The following is a 10848-nucleotide window of genomic DNA, read 5'->3' as shown; positions in this document are numbered from 1 at the left end:
GGTAAGGAGGAGGAGGAGGAGGAGGAGGAGGAGGAGGAGGAGGAGGAAAAAAGTACTATGTCTCTTCTAAAAGCATCCTTTGGGCTGCAATGACACAGCTGAGCTGTTCACCTGGTCCAGGTTGGACCACTATGGCCCTCTCTGCATGCTGCAGAAGACATCAGTTTATAGCAGCTGGACTACAACGGGGTCACCGGTTTATCTTGTCACAGGTCATAAAGAACTCCAGTTTATACCTGCACTGTCTTTTCCCCAGAATGGCCACACAGAGTCACCACCCTGAACACAATAAGGTCTGGAATCCTACAGAAAGCCACACAAGTGCTCCCACATCCTACGTCCTCATCCTTGGCAAATCTGCATTCCCCAGTTCAGTTCAGGACTCGCAAGGACCAAGAGACGAAGATGTTTTGGCTCCATTGGTTTGGAGGTGATCCCTGGCCCCGAAACTCGGGGCACTCGTTGAGTAGCCAGATTTACAAAACACAAAAGGAAATTGTCACAGGAGAGGAGAGAGCAAATGCTGGGGTGCTGAGGGGAAAGTAGCGAAAAGGCAGACAGCAGACCTAGCCGCTGCGTTCAGCTTCCCCTTCTTCCCCGGGTTGGCTGCTTCTCCTTTGCCTCCTCAGATTTGCTCCCCTCTCTTCCTCACTGTGACCCTTCTCCGACAAGCTACCCTCTACGAACCTCAACATTCAGCTCTCAACCGCTCTCCCTTCCAGTGGGATCAGTTGGCGGGGCCTCACTGTCAGGGTGAGGTTGCAAACATCCGGTTGGTGGTGATCTCCGAAAGCTTCCTATCCTTCTCCAGGTTTCCCACGCTGCCCTCTCAGTGTCGATAATTCTGCTCCCGAGATAGAGAGGCAGTAAAGGTGGCAATATGTCCCAGCAAGTGCTGGTTTGCTGGGGTGGAGAGGTGGGGGAACGGAGTGTGTGTGTGTGTGTGTGTGTGCGTGTGCGTGTGCGTGTGCGTGTGTGTGTGTGTGTCTTACACACTCCTTAGTCAGATCCCCTAAACCTTTCCTGAAGCTCTGTAAATAATCCCTTTATTAACTTTCCACAAGTTAAATTGAGTGTGCCCTTGGCGTCCCTCGAAGAGTTGGATGGACGTACTTCCTAAGACAAGAGTTTTAATTTTTTTTTTTAATTGGTTTTTCGAGACAGGGTTTCTCTGTGTAGTCTTGGCTGTCCTGGAACTCACTCTGTAGACCAGGCCGGCCTTGAACTCAGAAATCCGCCTGCCTCTGCCTCCTGAGTGCTGGGATTAAAGGCATGCGCCACCACGCCCGGCAGAGTTTTAATTTTATTATGTATGATTTTTCTTGTTTCTTTATTTGCTTATCAATCAAGGCATAGACTTATTACATAGACCTTGATAACCTGAAATTCCATGTATAGATCAAGCTGGCTTCAAACTCATGGGGATCTGCTCGCCCCTATCTCCTGAGTACTAGCATTAAAGGTATGCACCCCCATGTCCAGTGATGTGGTTTGAATAAAAATGGCCTCCATAGGTTCATAGGCAGTGGCCTATGAACTGTGAACTATTAGGAGGTGTGGCCTTGTTGGAGAAGGTGTGGCCTTATTGGAGGAAGTATGTTTCAGTCATTTTCTGCTCCCTGTTGATTTGGATGTAGCATTCTCAGCTCCTCTAGTACCAGGCCTGCCTGCATGCTGCTATGCTTCCTGCTGTGATGATAATGGACTCAACCTCTGTACTGTAAACCAGCCCCAATTAAATGCTTTCCTTTATAATTGCCTTGGTCACGGTGTCTCTTCCCAACATTAAAACCTTAAGACAGATGTTGGGATCACGAGTGGGGTGCTGCTATGATAGGTCTAACCATGCTTTTGTTTGGAATAATGTATATTTTGGAATAGAAAGCAGATGGACATTTTAAGTGGGGGTTAGTGGGTCATCCTAGTAGGGACATGGAAGATAGATATACAGAGGTCATCCTAGTAGGGACATGGAAGATAGATATACAGAGGNGGTCATCCTAGTAGGGACATGGAAGATAGATATACAGAGGTCATCCTAGTAGGGACATGGAAGATAGATATACAGAGGGTGATTTGAACTGTAAGGCCTGACTCAAGAGGTTTCAGAGGAGAAGAATTTTAGTAAGTGGCCTAGAGACTGTTCTTGTGATATTTTGGTGAAAACTGTGGTTTCTTTATGCTCTCATTCAAAAAAAATATGTCTGAAGCTAAATTCATGGGGTTGGATTAACTACATTGGCAGAGGAAATCTCAAAACAGCCTCATATCAACTGGCCATCTGGTTATTAGTGTTCACTCTTATGAAGATCTATAATTAAAAAAAAAAACCAAGCTGAGCAAAGAGAATACAAAGTGGACCATTAGAGGAGAAAAGAAACACCAAGAAGTATAAACAGATTTAAAAAAAAAAAAAAACCTTGATGCTCAGTGGACAAGGGAGTGGTGACTTCAGAGCAAGACCCCACTCAGCTAAGTTTCCAATTTATGGAAAGGAATTAAGGAAAAATTTAGGGATGGGTGTGGTGATGCACACCTTTAATCCCAGCACTCGGGAGGCAGAAGCAGGTGGATTTCAGAGTTCAAGGTTAGCCTGGTCTACAGAGTGAGTTCTAGTCCAGCCAAGCCTAGGAAGTGAAGGAAACCATCAAAACTAGGAAGCTGGGGAAGATGGAATTGATGGAGGGGCCATGTTCAAGCCACAGCAAGCAGCAGGACTTGGCGGCTCAGGTACATGGCTTTAGAGTCAAGGATAGAAGAAATAGGTTATGGGATCTCCCTTTGTGACTAAGGAAAGCTTGGGGGGGGGGCAGGAATGTATCAGGGTTGTCCCTGAAAGAGCTCAAGAAATGGTCACTGATGAACTGATGATGGAGGTCAGACTTGCATTTACTGCCTCATGACTTTGTCATTTAAATGCTATCATTTATCATAACTATGGCTACAAATTCTATGATAGTTTTTTTTTTATATGACTGTTTCACTCATAAGTTCTAGAAGCAGCAGAGCCAAATGCCATTGAGAAATGGCCCTGCCTCACTGAGGGACAGACTCTGAAGGCAGCCTGAGCAGCTAGCTACCCACACGTAGTAGGGCTTGGATGCATCTGCGATCCAAATCTACTTTCCCCACTTCAAAATTTGCACTATTGTCTTCAGAGAAAGAATTGAATCAAGAGGATCTGGAAACCTGGAGCTCACTGTGGGATTTGCTGAAGTCACGGAAAGCTGAGAAAGGCAAGGGGCAAGAGATCGGGGGAAGGCGGGCAGACTGTGGGGTATGAGAGTCCGTGCTATCCCTGACAAATGGAAATCCCCTTTCCAGGGCCCCTTCAAATGTAATTCTGGAGTTTCCTTCATCAGACTTAGTTCAGTGACACTTCTGAAGCAGCGACCTTCCACGTGTCTTTGCAGCTGAGTTTATTTCTGGGGAATCTAATGAGCTCCCATTGGTTCAGACAAAGCCATATGATGGGGTTAATAGATATGAGCGTTAAATTCTCCTCTCAGGGACAGGGATGGCTGCCCTCCATTGTATCAGCTATAGCTTATGAAGGCTGCCCTCTCTCATCTCCATGAGTTTTCTTGTTAACCACAGGGCTTCCACAGCTCCAATTAGATCCTCTTTCCTATTCATTGAGCAGATGCCTCTCTCTTTAGCTACCAAGTACCACAATTGTTTTATTCTTAGCTACTCTGTTCTCACAGCTTGTGGAGCCCTTTGTTTTACAAGTTTTTCATGTCACACACATTCCAATGCCCACAGAGTCACCCCCCCCCCAAAAAAAGTAAGCAGGACAAGTGAAGAATGAGGCATTCATGCGAACAATTAGTGTACGGATTTCCCTGTCACCAAATTCTGAGTTAGGGTCCCCAAGGGCGATTGGTTGTCAGTGATTCAGGTAGATCTAGCCTATTCTAAACCAGAAAGATGGAGCTCTGTTTGGAAATCCTTTCCTGACTTGCCACAGGGGACACACGATGGAGAACCATCTTCCAAGACAGTGGGCAGCTTAGCCACACCCCTCCAAAAGCTCAGAAAGAACAGACCCTTTCCAGCTCCTGGTCTAAAACCGTCGCCCAGGGTAGCTCAGAGGCAGAGCTCTCCAGCTCTGAATCTACTCTAAACTTAACATGTAGTTTCGGGGGCCATGGTTCCCAGGGTCGTGAAGCCGAGTGGTGAGAGCAGGAAGCTGACAGTGGAAGGAGGATGAAGCCCTCAGATGCTGCGTGACTGTGAGTGCAAGCCTTTAAGTGCCATTGCCTGCTTCTGATGTACTTTCCAGAGGAGGTAAAAAAAGTTAGATCATCTGCATAGTCTAAATGCATTCTCCCTTTAGCAACTTTATTCTAATGGAGTCCATTAAGTAATTATCCATAATAATAGATTCATTTCATGTCTAATTAATTATTAAAGGAAGAAAGCATCATCCAGTTATAGAATCCATTAAGAGTTTTTATAAATGCTGTAGAGTTGCAAACTTTCTGAAAATTTTTCATTTAAAATGGATTTCCCCTCCCCTGTCTTCTTTTTCATTATTTTTATTCTTTGGCCTTGTGACATCTTTGACAATAAAAATGATAGTACACAAGAACTATTGACAGCATGACCAACAACTTGGCTCAACATGCAAGGATCCTGACTGGTTGTCGGAGGTTATGCCTTGGCACTGGAGAAAGGGAAAAGTCAAAGCAGGAAGTCTAAATGTTCCAGCCAGATGTTCTGTGTGTGTCCACAGACTCCACTCACCATCTTGCTGGCTGCCTGGGATGAGACATCTTTCTTCACATGCAAGAAAATATCCTGCAGAGAGCATATTGGGGTGCATATGTCCTTATAAAGGGCTTTATTTTCTGCTTCCAATTGAGACTCTTAAAAGTTAACGCTTATTAAAAACCTCATTGCAAAAAAAAGCAAGTGATAAAACGCAGTTCACATCTTGACCTATAAAAAGAGAATATAGACATTTCAAACAGGAGGTAATGATAAACACACTTGACCCGTTAGTCTGTGGTAAGATGTAAATAAAATTTTGACAGATTTAAGCCCAGGGGTCCTTCGCCATATGAGCCCAACAAGATGGACGCCACGACTCCCTTCAAGCTGTATCCCAAATTATCTCCTAACTCTAAACCTTCATTCTCTTCACTAACAACAAAATCAACAAAACAGAATGAAATACTCCCGTGTCTCATGGTTACTATGGAAGAAAAAATAGATATTTTGTTTTATAAAATGTTGTGATGATGACACTCCAAAGATTGTGGCAAGGAGCCCTGCCCTGCATGTAGCATTGCTCCAGGCCATCCGAACCAAGATTAGCTCCCTGTGCTCTGAAATTCAAACAGTCCTCTTCCTCCTGTAGGACGCCTTGCAGCACCCAAACCTTAACCTCCCTAGATCTGGGTCAGGGGGATGGGAAGGAGTGTCGCAGCCTGCACAGTGGGACCCTGCAAGTTTTGTGTATTCCATTTCCTGTTTCTGTCTTGGACACTGCAGATGCGCTCACTAGGCCTGTATCCTTTGCTTTCCCTCCCCTCCCTTTTTACCTCGTCTGTTTGCTACCCTATAATTTCCTGACCACAGCTCTCACATGTCTAAGACAGGTTTTTGTCACTGTGGATGTGACAAAAACCAACACCCTCATCTCACAGGCTCGTTAAAAGGACTAAACTAAACTCTGTGTTAGGACCAAAGTCTCCATCTGTCACCCCACCCCCACCCCCACACTCTTAATAGCTCCTGGTTTTTATTGTTTTTGTTTTTTTCTCTTTAATACCAATATTCAAGATGAATGAGATTTTTTTGAAAACGTAATTCCTTAAACGATTGTTTGGTGTGTTCTATCTTATGATTCTGCAGCTTTCGCTATTTGATTCTCGGACATTCCATGGACCAGGGGAATGTCCACGGGGAGCTGCAGACATACAAACCATGTCAGGGAAGACAGGAACAATTCGGGATGAATTGAAGCAGCAGAAATGAAACTCGGGTTCACTAGAGGAAGCTGGCAATGCGTTAGTGGTATTTTTCTCTTTTAAGAAAAGTGTTTTTCAATGTCTCTTTGGAGGGAAGTTTATGGATCAGGAACCATATGTGAAATGTGATCTGGAGAAGAGAAATGGTAGTCTTGCAGCTGGCTGGCTAACCAGACTCAAAGGATATTAATGAACAGTCAGGTTAATCTGAGACTTCAAGTGGTGAACCATATGGCCCTGAGGACTGGTCTGATTTAGACTGCTGTGTATGAACCCATAGAGGCCTCTCTTTTAAACATGCTGAGAACACACATGTGTAAAATACTTCATTCAGAGCTTGAAGGGACCAGGAATGAGCCTCAGTGGTAGAGTGTTTAGCTTGTTAAAGGATCTCAAATTTAATACCCAGTAACCTATACATACACAAACATACATGCACATACACAAATATAGACATATATACAAAGATAGCATCAGGATGTATATCGAGCTTAGTATGTTCAACCATAATATCAAAATAAATCGTTTTTCACTTGAAAGGCTAGAAGGCTGCCTGGGGTAGCCATTTAAGGGTCACGTGTTCACACTTGTTTTGGAAATTTCTAGATTCCTGAGGTAGAGTCCCATTTGAAGGAGCAAGACTATAAATAGAAGTAAAGGGAAATGGACACCAGACAACCGAACCCAGCAGATGTGTACCCAAGGGTCACATTCCACTCTACTGTCCAAGAGAAGATTGGATGACAAGCGCCTAGAAAAGCCAGGGCTGAGAGCAGGCAGGGGAGAGATGTGTTAGAGCTCACAAGGTGTTTTCACTGTGAAGTGTTTTCAGTGGGTCTCTATAGTCAGAGGTCAGAGAAAAGATCACTGGGAAGAAGATTCTGGAAGGATGCTTTTAGTTCCATGCTTGAAAAAAATAAAAGGGAATGATTTAAATTGTCCAACCAAAGCCCAGGCATGTATCCCCAAAGAAAGAGGCTGACTGAATTTTTGCTGATGAACCTCTAACTAAGTAAACAGCTGGATTATATGACCATCGAGATAGCAACAACCTGATACAGCCGATGTCCAAAGGAATCCAAGTATCCATGGCACAGTCTAGACAGCTGTGCTGGGTCTGGCTACTCCAATCACCAAAGCACAAGGAAATCCGAACCTCGCAGTGACTCACAGGTGTCTGCACACGTGCCGTGTGTCAACGTTTATACGTGATCTTCATCCAAGCGCTTCTTGGTTCTGCAAGGACTCAGATAACTGCCAACGGCTCAGATAAATGTAAACGTTTGACATGTCTTGATTGAAGTTTAAGCATGCAGAAGACTTGGAAATGCACTCTACGGCATGACCTGGAGATTTCTCTTTACAGACACGGTGATTACATTGGCTATGAGCAAAGAAGAATAGATTTAGAGATTTCAAAGAGCAGATCTGAGAGGCTTTGGGAAAATATCCTAAAAAGTATTTCTCTAACTCACTTATAGTCTTGGGATGATGATAATGGCAGCAATGATAGCAACTGCAATTTCAGTTCACTGAGAACTTGGCAAATGCTTCCTTAGAGCAAACATTTATTATAGTTACTAAGAATAGCTTATCACTGGGCAGTGGTCGTACAAACCTTTAATTCCAGCACTTAAGATGCAAAGGCAGGCAGATCTCTGAGTTTTAGTCCAGCCTAGTCTACAGAGTGAGTTCCACGACAGCCAGGGCTACAAAGAGAAACCCTATTGAGAGGAGGGAAAAGAAAGGAATAGTCTATATCATGCACCAAAAACAATTCCAAAAAGTTTACATATATTATATCACTAAGTACTCATGACACCCCCAGGAAGTTAGGTACCAGGCTTATGGCCCTATTGAAAATAAGATGGTACCACAAATGTTTAATAGCTTGCCTATAGCTATATAGTTATAAGTAACAATACTAGGACATCTCCAAAATGTTTTTGTGCAAGAAACCTATGAAACAAATAAAAAATAGTTCCATTATATGGCGAGGAAAATGGGTATCAAGAGTTTACCTGTCCAACATCACAACATTTATTCAGCAAGAAATGAATCATAATTCAACTCAATCTTCCTCCCAAACTGTAGTCTTCGGCCTGTATACCCTTAAATGCAGAGTACCCAATGAGCCACTCTCAAGACACTTCTGGCTTCTAGAGTAACGTACTCTCTTTCATTTCAGGAAGATACTACTCCCGTATCCCTGCTGTCCTGGGACATAGCTGGGGACATCAAGTCCCTACTGAAATGCTGAGAGTTTTCAGAGAGCGGACTCTCCATACAGCTAACCATGTCGAAGTTTCCAGGGGTGTGGTGACTCTCCTCTGAGGGTGATCAGAGACTCCAAAAGTCGAGCCTCTTGGATCTTATGCCAGGAACCATTAGCAGGAGCTAAAGGCCCAGGATGAGATGCCCCCATCCCCCTGGGCCATCTTCTTATGTGCCAATCCACAGGTGTCTTGAGAAAGGAATGAGAGGGCAGTAATGGTGGCATGTCTTGTTAACTTCTTTTTTTTTTTTAATTTTATTTTTTTTAGCAAACCTGTGGTATTTTAAATTTCCAGAAGAATGTGAGCATAAGGTTATGCAAGGGCCTCTGTATCTTTATAGAGGTCTTCTGGTGGCTCTGAGATGTTCTGTTACGTCGATGGAGAACTCAAGGAGCAAAATAATCAACATAGCTCTTAAGAAGAAGATCTGTGACACATCCGAAAATAAATGTTCATGGTGTATGATCTCTGTTACAGTTCGTGCTCAGACCCTGAATTTTATTTCTTACTCCGGGCTTGGATCCACTCTTCCTAATTTGGGCTCTGCTGGTTACTGTGGCTTCTCTCTGTGCATGCAATGAGAGTACCTCTGAAATGAACCCCACGGTCTGGCTTATAGGGTCACCTTTGGAATGGTACCAGGAACGCAGTCTGAACTAGTGACACCAACGTGGAGCAGATGACCAAAGTCTTCAGTAAGATGGCAATAAGCAGAGGGTGGGGCAAGAAAACAGAACAGAAATTATGGAATGGGCTGTGATATCAGCTCTCAAAGACAGACAAAATAAGGCCCTTCACATATGCCCAAGCATGGGACATCAGCTGCATTTTACAATTTTGTCTGTTCCTATACTACAAGTTTCATCCGGAAAGATAGAGGAAGAAAGAAAATGTATGAATTCTTTGAAAGATCTCCCTCGTTCATTGCTAGGATACTTGGGTATTCTATCTGCCTGAGCTTTCTTCTCTCCACAAGCAACTTGTGTACAGTCAAACTCCATTCGAAACGTCCAAACGATGGAATAAACAAATGCACAAGAATTCAGACATTCGAGGCAGACACGATCTTAGCCTCCAGTGTTGCCATGTGAACTTGAGCTTTACTGTGTCCTCAGCGAGCTGAACTAACTGTCTCAGCGGTTGCCCTCTTAGGGAAGCTGCCAGGCCTTGAAGGCACTACCCATTATATTAAAGAACTTTGGCAAGCATGGAGTGCTTGGTACTTAATCTATTTTTCTTTTTTAAATAAAGAGCTCTGTGGAGTCATGAAGGAAGAAAACTAAAAGGCTCCACTAGGGTTTATTTATCTAGACTCTGAAGTCAAGCTGTTGGAGCCCAAGTTAAGTCATGTAGAGATGCTCGCTGCACCAGCAAGATCAACAGTTTTTAAAAAAATACAATCTAACCATAAATGATTTGGCTCAGTATACTCTCATACTTGGTTTCTCTGATAGGTAACTCATGAGTCCTAATGCATCCTTCCTCACAGGAGATGTAGGCTTGACATGTGTCCTGGCTAGTTTTGTGTCAACTTGACACAGCTGGAATTATCACAGAGAAAGGAGCTTCAGTTGCGGAAATGCCTCCACGAGATCCAGCTGAAAGGCATTTTTTCAATTAGTGATCCAGCGGGGAGGTCCCCTTGTGAGTGGTTCCATCTCTGGGCTGGTAGTCTTGGGTTCTATAAGAGAGCAAAATGAGCAAGCCAGGGGAAGCAAGCCAGTAAAGAACATCCCTCCATGGTCTCTGCATCAGCTCCTGCTTCCTGACCTGCTTGAGTTCCAGTCCTGACTTCCTTGGTGATGAACAGCAGTATGGAATGTAAGATGAATAAACCCTTTCCTCCCCAACTTGCTTCTTGGTCATGATGTTTTGTCCAGGAATAGAAACCCTTACTAAGACAGCATGTTTGGTGAAATTGCATAAGATAAGCCTGCTAATTCTTCTCACTCAATAGCATTATCTCTTTGAGTGCTGTTAACCTGAAACATGTCCTAGAATGTCTACCACTGCCACTGGAGGAGTGCCAATGACCTGGGCCTAGTTAGTGTCAGTCTTCACACCACTAGACATAGCGTTAGACAAGTGGAAGTTTGGGGAAATGGAGTGCTATGATATATGGGTTAAATAATTAAAAAAAAAAGTTGTACATTTTTGTTACAAATAAAAAAATTGAAGCTCTTAAAAGTCTCAATGTGACTGGATATGAAAAGATTTTAAAAACTTTCATAGGTGTTTTGAGAAAATAGAATCTTTCTCTAAAAACATGTTTGTCATTTCCAAAAAGAAAACATCTTTAGGAAACAAACAAAAAAACTATCCCAGGCAAAATGGGAGAAAATGTGAGCACCAAGACCTTCAGGTTCTATCTTCTGTTACCTCCTTACTGCTGGAAACTTATGTTCTTTTCCTCCTTCCCCTCCTCCTTCTCCTCCTCCTCCTCTTCCTCTTCCTCACCCTCATCCTCTTCATCCTCTTCTTTTCTTTCTAATTTTAGTTCTTCTCTTCTTTTCCCTCTTCTTCCTTTTCTTATTGTTTTTTTTCCTGTTCTTCCTCTTCCTCCTCCCCCTCTTTCTCTTCTTCTAATTCTAGTT

This window comes from Mus pahari, chromosome 21, assembly GCF_900095145.1.
Source record: "Mus pahari chromosome 21, PAHARI_EIJ_v1.1, whole genome shotgun sequence".
In the NCBI taxonomy this organism is placed as follows: domain Eukaryota; kingdom Metazoa; phylum Chordata; class Mammalia; order Rodentia; family Muridae; genus Mus; species Mus pahari.
The sequence above is the reverse complement of the archived record's forward strand: the minus strand, read 5'-3'. Positions refer to the sequence as shown.